This window comes from Monodelphis domestica, chromosome 4 (genome assembly GCF_027887165.1).
Source record: "Monodelphis domestica isolate mMonDom1 chromosome 4, mMonDom1.pri, whole genome shotgun sequence".
Lineage (NCBI taxonomy): Eukaryota > Metazoa > Chordata > Mammalia > Didelphimorphia > Didelphidae > Monodelphis > Monodelphis domestica.
The window spans coordinates 266,388,310-266,403,687 of record NC_077230.1 but is presented as its reverse complement, the minus strand read 5'-3'; the positions used below and the strand labels follow the sequence as shown (position 1 = coordinate 266,403,687).

The following is a 15,378-nucleotide window of genomic DNA, read 5'->3' as shown; positions in this document are numbered from 1 at the left end:
GAGTGAGGAGAGAAAGAAGAGGCATCCATTGTAGGTGGCTTTTTCAAGTTTAGCTAAAAAGGGCAGAAGAGATAAAGGACAATAGTGAGGATGATTGGGGAGACATGGATTTTTTGGTGATAGGAGGGGAAGAGCTAGTAAACTGGAAAAGACCAAATATCAATAACAGTTAGGATGATAGAAGGAGCAATCTTTTGGAGGAGACAGAATGAAATGGAGTCCCTTGTGTAGGGAGAGGAGTGAGCCTTAATAAAGAGCAGTCACCTTTTCATATGAGACAGATGAATGAGGACATAGTGGCAGAAGGCATATGAATAATATGGGATGAGGAAGAAAGACAAATAGGGAATTCACTATAATTGCATCCAGTTTGCTTGTTTTTTGTTTTTTTTTTTAATATGAGTCAAGTTTCTCAGTTGAGAAAACAGAAGGATGAGGGAGCCCTGGAAGGTAAAATAGGATTGCCTAGAAGCAATTGAGGGCCTGGTTGAGATTGTGAAACATAAAGAAGTATTGGATTCTTCCAGAACAACTGCATGATTTTCTCTACCCTGTCTATTGCTTGCTTTCCTATTGCCTACAAACATGTTCATGTCTCTCCTTCCTCAGAAAAACTTAATCTGTCCATACCCACTCTAACTATCATACCATATCTTTCCTCCCTTTCATGCTTAAACTTGAAAAAGCCAACTATAATTAGTTCCTTCACTCCTCTCCTCTTCCTTCCTCTCTGCAGTTTCGCTTCCAATCTCATTATTCAATTGAAACTGCTCTCTTCAAAGTTACCAGAGATTTTTTAATTGCCAAATCAAATAGTTTCTCATCTCTCATTCTTCCTGATATGCAACCTTTGATCCTGTTAATCATCTTTATAACCCTCTTCTAATGGACATTCTCTCTTCTCTAGGATTTCTGCTCTGTCCTGGCTCTCATCCTACTTGTGTGATGGCTCCTTCTCAAATCTCCTTTGCTGGGTCTTCATCCGGCCATTTTTCTTCTCTTCTCTTCTCTTCTCTTCTCTTCTCTTCTCTTCTCTTCTCTTCTATTCTCTTTCTATATTGCATTTGATGATCTCATGGCTCCCATGGAGTCAGTAATCACATCTATTACAGATGATTCACAGATCCATTTACCTAGCCTTAACCTTATTGGACTTTTTGCCTATTGAACATTTTGAAATGGTTGTTCTGTAGACCTCTAATGCTTCACATATCCAAAACAGAATTCCTGAAAATCCATAGAGCAGTGGATCAGACTTCATGTTCAGTGACCTTCTGATCCCAGATACTTAAATTAGAGAAATGTATGTTTATCAAAGACACTTGTCATTGTGATAGAGGAAATACAAGAGACTATGATTTGTTCAGCAGTGTTCCTAGAGCAATGGTATCTAAACATTTTTGATTGAACATCCCTATATTTAAAAAAAAATTGAGCATGCACTCCAATGTGTATATATTTAAATACTTATAAATTACATAAATGCATTGCTTTACTGATAATGTATATTATAAAATATAAGAAAAGATGAAATAATATCTGATACTAGAATCAACTGCAGTTTATTGATCTGGGGATTGGCATTGTCAAACCAACACCTTAGGAAAAATCATTTTGGCAGCTTTGTAAAGAAAAGATTGGAGTGGAGAGACACTTGAGTCGGTTTTATCTACCACTGCTTCTCTCTGCTTGATGACAGAATTCTGTTTATAATAAGCTGTCATGTTTCTTTATATTATTAGTTTATATTCTAAACCAGAGTTACCTTTGGCCACCCTCTCTCTGCTTAGCACATTAAACAAGTGTTTTGTTGGCTAAGATGCTTTTTAATTTCTTAGTTTCCTTGTTATGGCTATTGACTTACACAGTTTAAATTTCTATGTAAAATTATTTCAATCAGTGGTATTTCAATCATCCATTACCCATTTTTCATTAATATTCATTGAAGATCAAGTTGTTCCAAGTGCATGTTCTATCTTTTTTCATTATTATTTTTTCTTCAATCTGTTTGCTAAGCCTAGCTTTTGCTCTAATAATTCTAATACAGAAACTTGATTCGGATAGGACTTGTACATCAATAATGAACCTTTCCTGAGTTTGTTGTTGTTCAATTGTTTCAGTTGTTTCCAATTCTCTTCATGACTCCCTTTGGGTTGTTCTTGGAAAAAATACAGGAATTTCCTCCTCCAGATAATTTTACAGATGAGGAAACTGAGTTAAACAGGGCTAAGTGACTTGCCCAGGATCATATAGCTAGTAAGTGTCTGAGGCCAGATTTGAATTCAGGAAGAGTCTTCCTGACTTTAGGCCTGGCATTCTATCCACACAGTCAGCTAGCTGCCATGATACAATGCATATACTGTCTTGATATATTGTTACTCCACTTTCCTTTTCCTTTTCCTATTTCTTTCAAATGATCTATAACCTTCTGGAGTTATATCCTAGTCATGGATTTCATTTCCTTAAGTTTCAGTGAATCTTCTGAGATCAATTTGCCTCTTCAAGTTGGGAATTCTAGATCTTCTTTGGCTTGTTAGCTAAACTTTGAGCATTTTCATATAAACATTAAAAGTCAGAGGTTTTACTACTTGCTCTTTTCTTGAGTTTTGTATCTTGTGCACTTACGGGCATCTCCTTTCTCTCTCTAGTATTTAGTCTGAAGGCGATATTTGGCAGCCTTCTCCCTCCCTTATTTTTGTTTAAATCCCTGTTGACTAGATTAGCAAAACTTTCTGAAAAAAAAGTCATGCCTGATTTTGTTAGATTGTTACATCTCTGGCCAGGAATCTATCTCCACTATATTTATGAATGGTCCAAAAGTCTACTCCCACTGGATTTTCCTTCCATATACCTCACTGGATTCTATTGTTGAAGTCCTAACTTTGGAAAAGCATTTAATCAAAGTGATAAAGTCAACATAAGTATATTAATATCCAATCACAATCCACTGTGTTTAGCTTATATCACAGCCTCCATCCAGCTCTACTCCAACCTCCCCAAGCAGCAAAAAGGGAAAAAACCAGAAGTTTCATTCTTAGTTTAGAATAAGAGGCTTTTTTGTCCTCCACAAATTGGACAATAGCTGGAACTAATGAAAGAGAGCAGCAGGGTAAGAGTGGCAGTGATATCACAGACACACACAGTGACAGTATCACTGCAGAGATGAACCAGAAGGGAGCTCAGTAATTCTGCTTACCTTCTCTTTGCTCCAATCCCTACTTACCCTGACCTCATTAAATTAACTATCCTTTCAGATTCTTTACTTCTCTCCCCCCTTCCCACTCTCACTTCCCTTAGGATAGGAGGCAGGCTAAGTCCCCTGGAGAGGGAAACCCTGAGAGCCAGGACGGGGAGAGCCAAGAAGGAACAGATGGGAACTTGCAGAGCATGGAATGTGACTGGTAGTCCTGTAAAGAGGCTTTTCTGAGCCTAGAGTCTTAATTAGAGAGGTAATTTGGCTATAGTGGAAAGAATGCTAGCCTTGGAATTCTGTCTGGACTAATATTAGCTGTGTGACCATTGGTGCAAGACAATCTTTAAATATTAATTTTCTCATCTATAAAAGAATAAAACAAAACAAAAACAATAGGGATAATAATACATTATGTCTATCCTCACAAGTCTGTTGGTAGAAAAATGCTTTTTAAACCAGAAATCTCTGTCTCTAGAAATTGTAGTTATCATTCACAAATTAGGCTGCCCTTTTTGATGAAAACACTTGATTGTATTAAGTGTCCCGGACTCTCAGAGTTGAAGAGGTCTTGTGTGTGTCTGGGTGTTCTGTCATTTTCAATCATGTCTGACTCTTTGTGACTCCGTTTGGAGTTTTCTTGGCAAAGGTATTGGAGAGATTTTCCATTTCCTTATATGGCTCATTTTATGGATTAGGAAACAGAGGAAAACAGGGTTAAGTGACTTGCCCAGAGTCATACAGCTCCAAGACTCTCTCTCATACAGAGGAAAAAAGAGGTTAAGACACATGAAGTGCTACAAAGGAGGAAATATCATGTAGTCAGTTCAGAAAGTGAAAAAATAATTTGATAAAGAGGTGAGCATCTGCCTAAGAGTTTCAGATTTTCTCTCAGAGGACATGAATCTTGGTCCCAGCTCTTCCACTTACTAACCACATGGTTTAAGTCAAGTCACTTAGCCTCCCCAGGCTTCAGTTTCCTTGTCTGTAAAATGAGGAGGTTGAACTAAATGCCTTCTGTGTGGTCCCTTCAAGTTCTAAATCTATGATCTTATGATTAATTCTAGGAATGCAGTGCTCATGGCACCTCTTCCAAAGGCTTCAAACTCTAGTGTGAGCAGGGAAATAGCCAGAGTTGATTTCACATTCCCTGGCTTCACAGGTCCAAACTGCCTCGATTCTACAATTGGTTTTCTTTCTTTCTTGAGATCAGGTAGGTGTGTGCACCAATCTATAGACCTCTGTACTCTTAATACTGGAACAGTGTATTGCATATCTCCCCAGGAAGTTAGTTAGTGTCCAGGAAGTTAGTGTGGTATGCTATTCGAATCTTCCCCAAGGCAAAAGCAAATGGGGGGGGGGGGGGTTCTCATATACTTGGCCATTATTATTCCACCTTCATACTGTTTGTTCTCCACTTTAAAACACTGGGTTTTACTGGTCATCTCTTGTGCACTTCCTTCACATTAATGAAAAAATGTATGTTAAAGCTAATCACTTTTAATTTTATTGCCTTCCCTCTGCTGATTATCTCCCATTTTTTCCACATTTATCCTGTCTGTCTGGAATAGTTTTCATGTTTCACTTCCTCCATTAGACTGTGAGTTCCTTGAGAGCTGGGATTATCTTTTGTCTTCTTTTGTATCCCAATCACTTAGCACAAAGCCTGACATATAATAGGGACTTAATAATGCCTGTTGACTGACTGACTTACAGACTTTGAAAAACTTAAAATGCCAGATAAATCCTAGGCACAAGGTACCATGCTACTTAACATGTGCTTAACAGAATCCCAGGACATCTGAATCCAACCCATTATATTCACTTGGGAATAAGGCCAAAGTCTAAAGCTCTGCATGAGTCTGAAAGATTTTACTGCTTTTACCTCTATTTCCAGCTGGGTATTTTGCTCTTTCTTTGGGGTTTTGGGGGGGAGAATTCACTAAATCTAGCTGGCCACATACCCATTGTGCTATTCTCTTACCATCTTTGTGCCATCCCACACCATCCCCTCCAATTGCCACCTCCTAATCTGGGAAAAGGAATCAAATCGACTACCATTCCTGGAGAGTCCATATTAATCAATTGCTTTCTGACCACACACCATCCCTATGGCTTACCAGAGCAAAATGTTCTGCATACCTCTAGGCTACCAACCCCTAATAAATTTATTCTTCCTTTCTTAGAATATAGGCTCCAGCAGAGGACAGGCACTCTTGTGCTCATATTTTTATTTCCTTTGCTTGGCACCAGTGCCTGGCACATAGTAAGTGGTTAATAAACACTTTCCCATTCATTTCTAAACCTCTCTCACTTGTGCCTGATGCCACTTGTCAAGCAGAGGAGTTGTAAGTTTTGGCTCTGAACCAGTTCTAAAGTTCCAACTAGAAATTACTCAGTTGAATTTAATATCAGGGAATGCAAGCTGCTTATACCCAGGCACCATTACTACTCTCAAATTTGGATCACAGGATCATAGATTTAAAGCTGGAAGCAACCTTAGAGGTCATTAAGTACAACTCCTTAATTTTATAGATAAGGAAACTGAGGCACAGAAAAATTGCCCAAGTTTACACAGTTAATAAGTGTCTGAGGAAGAAAATTCAAACCCAGATCTTCCTAATTTCAAGTCTAGTGCCTTTCCATGTCGCTCTGACATAAATAATGTATGTGTTAGCCCTAATTAAGGGCTGAGATCCTGGCACAACAAACACTGTGCCCAAAATGAGTTCACTGAAGGAACAAATGATACTGTTCTTCTTGAAATGGCTTTCATGTAATTACAAAAAAGTGACTAGTTTCAAAAGTACAGAAGAGCTCCCTTAGCCCTATAATTTTATGTAAGGTATTCCCAGGTGAGAGATTGGCCTCCTTTAGAGCAAATGGTGATCCCAGACTCTACCCTGTGTTTTATTAACAATTATCAGCTGACTCGGGATAATTTGCAAGTCTGCAGGAAGTATCTGAGGAAAAAATAAATTGGGTCAGAACCAGGGATTGCTCAGGTAAAAGAACTACTTGATAAGCAAATGAAAAAATGGGGAGCACATCATGATATCAAAGCTTCATTGTTGTTTTTTAGTTGTGCCTGACTCTTTGTAACCCCATTTGGAGTTTTCTTGGTAAACATACTGGAGTGTTTACCATTTTTTTCATCTCTAGCTCATTTCACAGATGAGGAAATTGAGGCAAACAGAGTTAAGTGACCTGCCCTGAGTCACACAGTTGGTAAATGTCTGAGGCCATATTTGAACTCATGAAGATGAATGAGTCTTTTTGATTCTAAGCCAGTGCTCTATCTACTGGGCCATCTAGCTTCATAACATCCAACAAAACTGACAGAGAACCACAAAAACTGAGAGTAGGCAATTAACTAGACTTCTATTACTGTGACAAATGCCTATTATAATACTCAGAGCACTAGATCTGTCTTTATCATATACAATAAGAGCTCATCTTATACGACCAACCTGTTTCAGGATCCTTTGTGTAAGCTGAAAATCATGCATAATGGCGAGGCCCATTATTAAATAAATATTTCTTATTCAAACATACCTAGACACTTTATGACTTTTCTTAGGCTTATCAGAGTTACCAGCATCACTGTTTTTGTACTTTGGGCCATTATTAATAAGTAGAGTTAATGAAACCAAAAAAAAAGCAGTGCTCTAGGGAAGAAACAACTTGTTACAAGTGAGAACTTAGCACAAAGACTGATGTAGGAGCCAATGTTTGGCACAAAAAAAAAAGTAATGATTCACTCAGAGAGAATAAGTGTGACTGGCAAACTTGCTGCAGGACTTTACACCTCTTGGGAAAATAGCGTGGATTTAGCACATAATTAAGTCTTATTTTACATATTTTTCTGCCTTATTTATTTTTCTATTGCCAGTTGTCTATACCTGAATTCAAGTTGAGTTCATGTAAAACGAGGTCCTACTGTACAATTCATTTTACTACCAGAGTTTTGCATTATCCCCAGCTCTATGGTATAGAGAATACCATCCCTTATACTCAAAATATTCACATTCTAAAACAGAGAACAGTCAAAAGTAAATACAACTTGAGAGAGAAAGAGAGAGAGAGAGAGAGAGAGAGAGAGAGAGAGAGAGAGAGAGAGAGAGAGAGAGAGAGAGAGAGAGAGAAGGAGTTCTATTCCCAAGTATGGGGCTCACTCCCAAGAATAAACTTTATTAAAATTAACCCAGAAACCAGGACACATCTTCATTTTTCTTTAAATGTTTTCATTAGTAATCATCTTCTAGCTAACTTTCTAAGAATTTTAAGTCCCAGAGAATGAAATAAGCTACATTGTTAGGGTGTTTCCTTCCCAGGGAATTCCTTATAGCAGTGAAATCACAGGTCCAGTCCCAATCTTGAACCCCCACCATGCTTTGATTTTTTTTTTGCACTTAATATGGCAGCTTTATTAGTGTACACAATATAAGAATCTATGCTTTTCCCTCCTATGACAATAATGCTTTCAGGCAAGTATGTGAGTGGAGCATGTCATTGCCATGTAGTGACATAAGTTAGGGATGTTGGCTCCCCAGTGGTAGAACTCCTTTTTTTGACTGTGAATTAAGATCCATGGCTTCCTGCTTTACTCCTTGAAGACCATGTAGATGATGAAGTCTACTGCATAGTTGCTATAACCATACTTGTTGTCATATCAAGAAATGAACTTGACAAAAAGGTCATTGGAGGCAATACCAGTGCCAGCATCAAAGACTGAAGAGTGTCACTTGTTAAACTCACAGGATACAACTTTGTCCTCCATGTAGGTTAAGATGCCCTTCAAGGGTCCCTATGATATTTGTTTTACCACTTCTTTGATATTGTCATATTTGTCAAGTTTTTCCAGGCAACAGGTCAGATCTACAATAGATATATTGGGAGTAGGAACTGTTAAATTTAAATTGTGGTTGGACTCTGAATATATATATATATATATATATATTAGGTGGTCACCAGGGATTTAATTTCTAAATCCCAAAATGAATTATTAAAGTAAATGGAATTTAAGGTAGTTTATTTACAATATTTACAATAGAAGGTAAGATATTAAGGAATGAGAGAGAGAGAAAAAAACTCTGGCTTCTTCTTATATCAGTTAGAATTTCTATGTCCAAGCCAGGGGAAAAGAATCTCAAGAAATTGGGCCTTTCCTGGAGGCTTCACGCCTCCAGAAAGGCGGGGTCACTAGGTCAGTTTTTCACTCACCAATGGTAACAGTCTAAAAGAAGTCTGGGTATTGGACTTCCACTCACTCCTCTGTCCTTCACTCCAAGCCTGGGTGACTGACTGTGTCCGAACTCATCTGAATGTCTGAAACCGAATGAATGAATCTTCTGCCTTTTTGGTCCTCGTTTTAAAGATCTTTTTCTCTTGTGTCACCTCTAAATTTTCACGACTACCAATCACAGCAGATGCTTTTCTCCAGGACTGTCCATTCTTTAGTTCTCACCTTCTTTGGTTAGATTTTCTCCAGGACTGCCCACTCTTTAGTTCTCACCTTCTCTGATTAGATTATATCTTTTTGGTTTACTTAAATTCTCTTTTGTTAAGTTCATCTTTTGTAGTTACTTAACACCTTTTTGTGATTAAATCACCTTTTGTAGTAAAACACCTTTTTGTACTTCAAACCTAAAAATAGACTGTAGCTTACAATTCTAGCTTCACTATAAAGGAAGAGCTAAGTATCTTCATTGTTACAATCAGGAGATAGCCAAATCCAATCTTCACAGAACACAAAAGGCCAGGCCTGTGAGCTTCCCATTCAGCTCCAGCCATGGCAGCGCCTGTGAAAGCAGGGAGGATATTTTGGGCAGCCTATTACTCCACAGTTTGCCAGAAAGGCCATCTGCTGTCTCCTGAGCAGCAGTAACGGCATGGATTATGGTCATGAGTCCTTCCACAATGCCAACGTTGTCATGAATAACCTTGGCCAAGAGGATCAAGCAGTTTTGAGTGCAGGAGGCATTACTGACAATCTTAAAGGAATGACCACATTTCTCATGGTTCAATCCCATCACAAACATTAGGGCATAAGCGGACAAGAAAGAGACAATGACCACTTGGTTCCACCCTTAACTGAGCCTTGGCCTTTTCCATGATAGTAAAGACATCAATGAACTCTACAACATACTTGGCTCTAACATCTCCTCCCTTAATATTTGTGGAATTCCACTTCTGGGAGACAGTAATGGCTTTTTCATTGATCACCAGCTTTCCATTCTCAGCCTTGACAGTGCTGTTGAAGTTGTCATGGGTGAAATCACATCAGAACACACAATGAAGGGGTCAGGATGGACACTGTGTCTATTCTGCTTGAGTTTAATGTAGCCTTGGTCACTAGGCACTCAATACAGACAAATTCATTGTCTCCAACTTTCATCATCTTGTCTCAGGGGCTGCCATAGGAACAAATTCTGGTATTAAGCCTGAGAGAAAAGCTGAAAATGATTTAGTTTTTTTGTTTGGGATTTTTTTGGGGGGGAGGGGGAGGTTATCATAATATGGTTATGCTAGGAAAAAAGTAAATGACCCATAGATTTCTACAACATAAGAGGACAGCTGGTTGGCTCAATGGATTGAAAGTTAGGCCTAGAGACAGAGGTCCTGGGTTTAAATCTGGACTCAGACATTTCCTACTGGGTGACCCTGAGCAAGTCACTTAACCTTCATTACCTAGTCCTTACTGTTCTTCTGCCTCAAATCAATACATAATATTAATTCTAAAAAGAAAAAAAAAAGAATTCTACAACACAGAATGTGATGACAGAAGGTAAGTGTTTAAAGAAAAAGAATTCTACAACAAAAAATGTGATTCAAGAAGCCAATGAAAGCACAACTTTATAAATCAAAAAGAATATTTGCATTTGTGGAAGCATTATGAATTTTATGCTATAGAGTGTGAGTGGAAGCTAGAATTGGCTAATTGCACATTACTTCACCCCTTAATGAGCTCAAAGTTTCAGAGCATCAGGAAAAACTGAATTGGAAAAAATATTGCTACCAGGGAATTAATTGGAGCCCAAAGTAATCTTGGAAGAAATCATTGCTTATAATGATAAGAATTTGATTTAGAGAAACAGCAGAGATATATTGGGATTTTAGGGTTTTGAAAAAAAAGAAGAACAGCTGCTTGGGGGAGCTGAAGTACCCTAAAGAAATGGAAGAGAGCAGTGGACAAATTAACATGGACAGCAGAAGGCTGAAGAATACTAGAGGGAGATAAGAGGCTTTGTAGCCTTTAGTAGACTTATGACAGGCATTGAGGCTGAGGATGAATAACTTGAGGAGAATGGCATGCTGTAGGGTTCTAAACTTGGCTCTGTCCTATTCAGCATTTTGAGAAACAACTTGAATGAAGAGGAGGTTAACAAATTTCTTATTCTGCACTTAAAAAGTTGAGAGAGAAAGTTAATATACCAGCTAATGAAAATCAGGACTCAAAAGAATCTCAACAGACTGAAAATCTGATATCTGTATTGGATAAATGGCAAGTCCCACTATTCAAAGCACAAAAATCATCCCCTAATCAATACAGGATGAGGGAGATCTAACTAGTCAGTAATTCATGTTAATAAGATCTATAAGGGGCAGCTAGGTGGCTCAGTGGATAGAGAACCAGGTTTGGAAATGGGAGGTCCTGGGCTCAAATCCAGTCTCAGAGATTTCCTAGCTGTGTGACCCTGGGCAAGTCATTTAACCCCAATTGCCTAGCTCTTCCCATTCTTTTTGCTTTGGAACTAATACTTAGTACCAATTCTAAAACATAAGGTTAGGATTTAAAAAGAAAATAATAGAGGGGGGAAAAGAAAGAAGAGGAGAGGAAAAGGAAAGGGAAAGGGGAAGGGGAAGGGGAAGGGGAAGGGGAAGGGGAAGGGAAAGGGAAAGGGAAAGGGAAAGGGAAAGGGAAAGGGGAAGGGAAAGGGGAAGGGAAAGGGAAAGGGAAAGGGAAAGGGGAAGGGGAAGGGGAAGGGGAAGGAGAAGGGGAAGGGAAAGGGGAAGGGGAAGGGGAAGGGGAAGGGAAGGGAAGGGAAGGGAAGGGAAGGGAAGGGAAGGGAAGGGAAGGGAAGGGAAGGGAAGGGAAGGGAAGGGAAGGGAAGGGAAGGGAAGGGAAGGGAAGGGAAGGGAAGGAAAATGTCTATGAGATTTCATTGACAATAAATCCACAAAAGTGACATGGTTTCCTGGGGGGGGAAAAAACTTAACCCAAACCCAAATGCAATCCTAAGCTTTGTTAATAGAAATAATGTCCAGGTCAAAGAGTATAATTGTTTCATAGTGCCTGGAATTGATCAGATCTCATTGGGAATGCTTTATTTTAGTAGAACATTTGAGGAAGGATGTAGAAGCATGTCCATAAGAAGGCAATGAGGATTGTGGAGGGTCTGAAAACCATGGAATGTGAGGAACAAAGGAAATATCCCATGGATATTTAGCATGGAAAATATATTTAGCATGGAAAATACAAGTCAGTGAAGTTATGCTAGAATAACTATCATATTAAACATTTAGACCATGTGAAAGAGAAAGTTTAAATATATGTATATATAAAATATATATATGTATGTATGTATGTATGTATTGCATAGCTCCAAAGAACTGAACTAAAAATAAGGGAGGCAGAAATTATAAGAAGGAAGATTTCAGTTCAAAAGAGAGAAGAAATATCACTACAATAATGAAATCACAGATGTAGTTCCAATTACTATTTTCATTATCATCTAATTTTCATCTTTTTTGATGGAATTCAGATGTATCTCTATTCCCCAGTATCTGGCCTGGACACATAATAAATGCTTAATAAATCTGTTGATCGATTTTTTTTTGAGACCAAATCTTCCTACCTTGCACAAACTGGCAGTACAGAAAGACTCCTTACAAAACTGACACCGATATCAATCGGCAAACTTTAATCTGATTGGTTTTTTCTGACCTGGGGCAAGTCCAGGACCCTCTCTAGGCAGCCTGTTCCCACACTCCCTTCTCAAAGGCTCACCACTTTGGTACTGGGACTTAGCTGATCCATTTTAGCCCTGTTGCAACTCAGAACCCTCAAACTCATGGGATCCACAGCCTCAGCCAGCACTGCAGGTGTGTATGAGCACACTTAGTCTGTCTTGTTAATTAATTGATGGAAATGATCCCAAGACAAATTTCTAACCTGCCATTATTATTTTATATTTAATGCTCCATGGCTTATTGTACAGGTCGAAAAATAACTGCTTTTTGCAATTGAATAAAGGCATTATGATGTAAATTCATCCTCCGTCAGCTCGCTGAAAGAATCCTCAGGACAACTTTTCCAAAAGACAGGACAATGTGAATGATAAGAAAATTATTTTCATGACTATTCCTATTGCTGTTAGCTCAGATTCCATTAGGGGTTGGGGATCCTCCTGATATAGAACGTCCTCCAGTGATTTAGCTCTGCAACTTGCCAAGAACTTATAGTATGAGTAAGTTCCCAAGGACCCTAAGAGGTTAAGTGAATTGGCCAAAGCCGTACAGCTAATATATGTCAAAGCTGAGGCTTATACACAGACCAGTTTGACTACAAAGCCAACCCTCTGGCTTCTGTGTGTGGAGGCAGCTCAAAGAGTAGAATTCCAGCTTTAGAGGCAGGAAGACTTGGGTTTGATTTCAGCCTCAAACACTTACTGGCTTTGTGGTCCTTCATAATTCACTTAACCTCTCTCAAACTTTAGCTTCCTGCTCTGTAAAATGGGGATATCGATAGCACTAACCCTGTGGGCTGTTGTGAGACTCAGGGGAGATAATGTCTTCATCAATGACTTTGCAAACCTTAGAGAACAATATCAATTCAAGCTTTTATTATCCATTGCCCCATGAGGGCACAGAGTGTGTCTTGTTCTTCAATGACTATCCCACAGTCCTTCATGGAATACCTCCTCTCCAGTACCATTAGTCCTGCCCAGGCTCTATTAATGACTCATTCTTCCACTGGACTTTATCAAGCCACAGACATCTCTTCTTAGGAGAAGCTCACTCTGCTCCTGGGCTGTTTCTCGCAGTGGACGCATCCTCCAGCCCTTCAGCCTTTCCCTCCAATTGGCTCCAATCCCTGGAGGAGACCCAGTCCAATCATCTTCCATCCTCTCCAAAGGACTTTCTCAACCATGTCCCTGTCCTGGGGACCTTCCCCACTTGCTCATACCCTTCCCTTTTGGGTTCCCTTTTATGTATTTTATGTATCTCCTTGAGGATGGAGGTTGTTTCATTGTAGTGGTACTTCCGGCACTCAGCACAGTGTCCAGCACAGAGTAAGAGATTATTAAATGATGGTAGAGGCAGGGCAGCAAGGTGGATTGAGAATCAGGCCCAGAGATGGGAGGTTCAAATCTGGCCTCAGACACTTCCCAGCTGTGTGACCCTGGGCAAGTCACTTAACCCCCATTGCCTAGCCTTTACCACTCTTCTGCTGTGGAACCAAGATACAGTATGGCTTCTAAGATGGAAGGTAAAGGTTTAAAATTCTAATAAATTAGAAAAATAATTGCTAGTAGACTTGACTAGTATTTTGTGTATAATAGGTCATTAACAAATATTTGCTAAATAAATATAGAATGAATAATTAGAGCTAACATTAAACTGTCACAAACTAGATGGCTGTCTTATTGGAATAGGCCAGGGACCACTGTGGTAAGGCAGTTAGATGGTGCATGGATAGAGAGCAGGACTTGGAGTCAGGAAGACTTATCTTCATGAGTTCAAATCTGGCCTCAGGCAGTGTGACCCTGAGCAAGTCACTTAACACTTAAAAAAAAAAAAAACCTTTGCCTTCCATCTTGGAATCAATACTATGTGGTAAGGGCTAGGCAATGGGGGTTAAATGACTTGCCCAGGGTCACACAGCTGGGAAGTGTCTGAGGCCAGATTTGAACCTAGGACCTCCCATCTCCAGGCCTGGCTCTCAATTCACTGAGCTACCCAGCTGCCCCCCCCCTTAACACTTCTTGCCCCAGTTTCCTCATTTGTAAAATGAGCTGGAGAAGGAAATGGTGAACCACTCTAATATCTTTGCCAAAAAAAAAAAAAAAACCCAAATGGAGTTACAAAGAGTTGGACACAACTGAAAAACAAATGAACAAAACCAGTATGACATAGTGGTATGAATAGTTGCCTTATATAGTGTATCTGAGTTCTTTGCCTCTGTTGAGATATTTTATGGGCCCTTGGTTGAAAAAAAAAAAGGAAGGGTGGCAAATAGCAATGCAAATTTCCAGTGCCAAGAAAAAAGACGATGCTCCAGAAAGCAGAAAAGGGAAGGTGATCAGGATGTCCTCACAGTGCCTTGGAAGTCAGAGAAATGTTAGAAAACTAACTCAATGGACAGATTGAGAGAAAGGTCAAAGAGGCTTTTGTAGCAACTGGCAAAACATCTGCAATCAGCAAACTATATAACACACCAACACTCATATGCATGCCTATTATTAATTAGTGAGTGCTCATGGTTGTTAGGTCATGGCCAATTAGGATCTAAATAAAATGTGTTCACAAGTTATGTGTTTGCATTTAGTCACAGTATAGAATAATATTGAGGGATGGTTGTAAAAGTCTAAAGGAAGGTTATAGGCCTTGCTCTGGGATCCCTCAGTCCCCATAGGAGAACAATGAATGAGGAGAGAACTGGCCATAAAAGTAAACTGTTGCAGGGGGTCAAGGCCCAAAGATTTTCAGGGTAAGTGCTTTAGCTAGTCCTGGGGAGATGCCTGAATCAAGACCAAAAGGGATACACCGTCATTACAAGAAGGAAATGCTGGATCAAGGATTGGGGCTTGGAATCTATAGTTGGGTGGTTCTCTAGTTGGGTAGCTGTGATTATAGGAGGGGGGCATATGGCCAGCATGCTGATGCCCCAAGTGGAGATGAATTCCTTACAGTGCCTTAAGGCATACTGTGGCATTTCCTCACCTTCCTTGGTGAGACTATTCCTCACGCTAGACCCTTTTTCTCTTAGGTTCCATTCATTGCTTTCTAGCTAACTTAGCCCTCTAGATTCCTGTTTTTGTCCTCAGATTTGACTTGGGATCTTGGATGGGAACACACATCTTCCTTCTATTTGACTTGGGATCTTGGATGGGAACACACATCTTCCTTCTATTTGACTTGGGATCTTGGATGGGAACACACATCTTCCTTCTCCCCCATAGCCT

At 39.5% G+C, this 15,378-nt stretch overlaps 1 pseudogene; it reads right to left on the bottom strand.

Annotated features, from left to right (window-relative positions):
* Nucleotides 1–7,862: 7,862 nt before the first annotated feature.
* On the bottom strand, nucleotides 7,863–9,475 carry LOC100619236 (glyceraldehyde-3-phosphate dehydrogenase-like; annotated as a pseudogene).
* Between the last annotated feature and the right edge of the window lie 5,903 nt (nucleotides 9,476–15,378).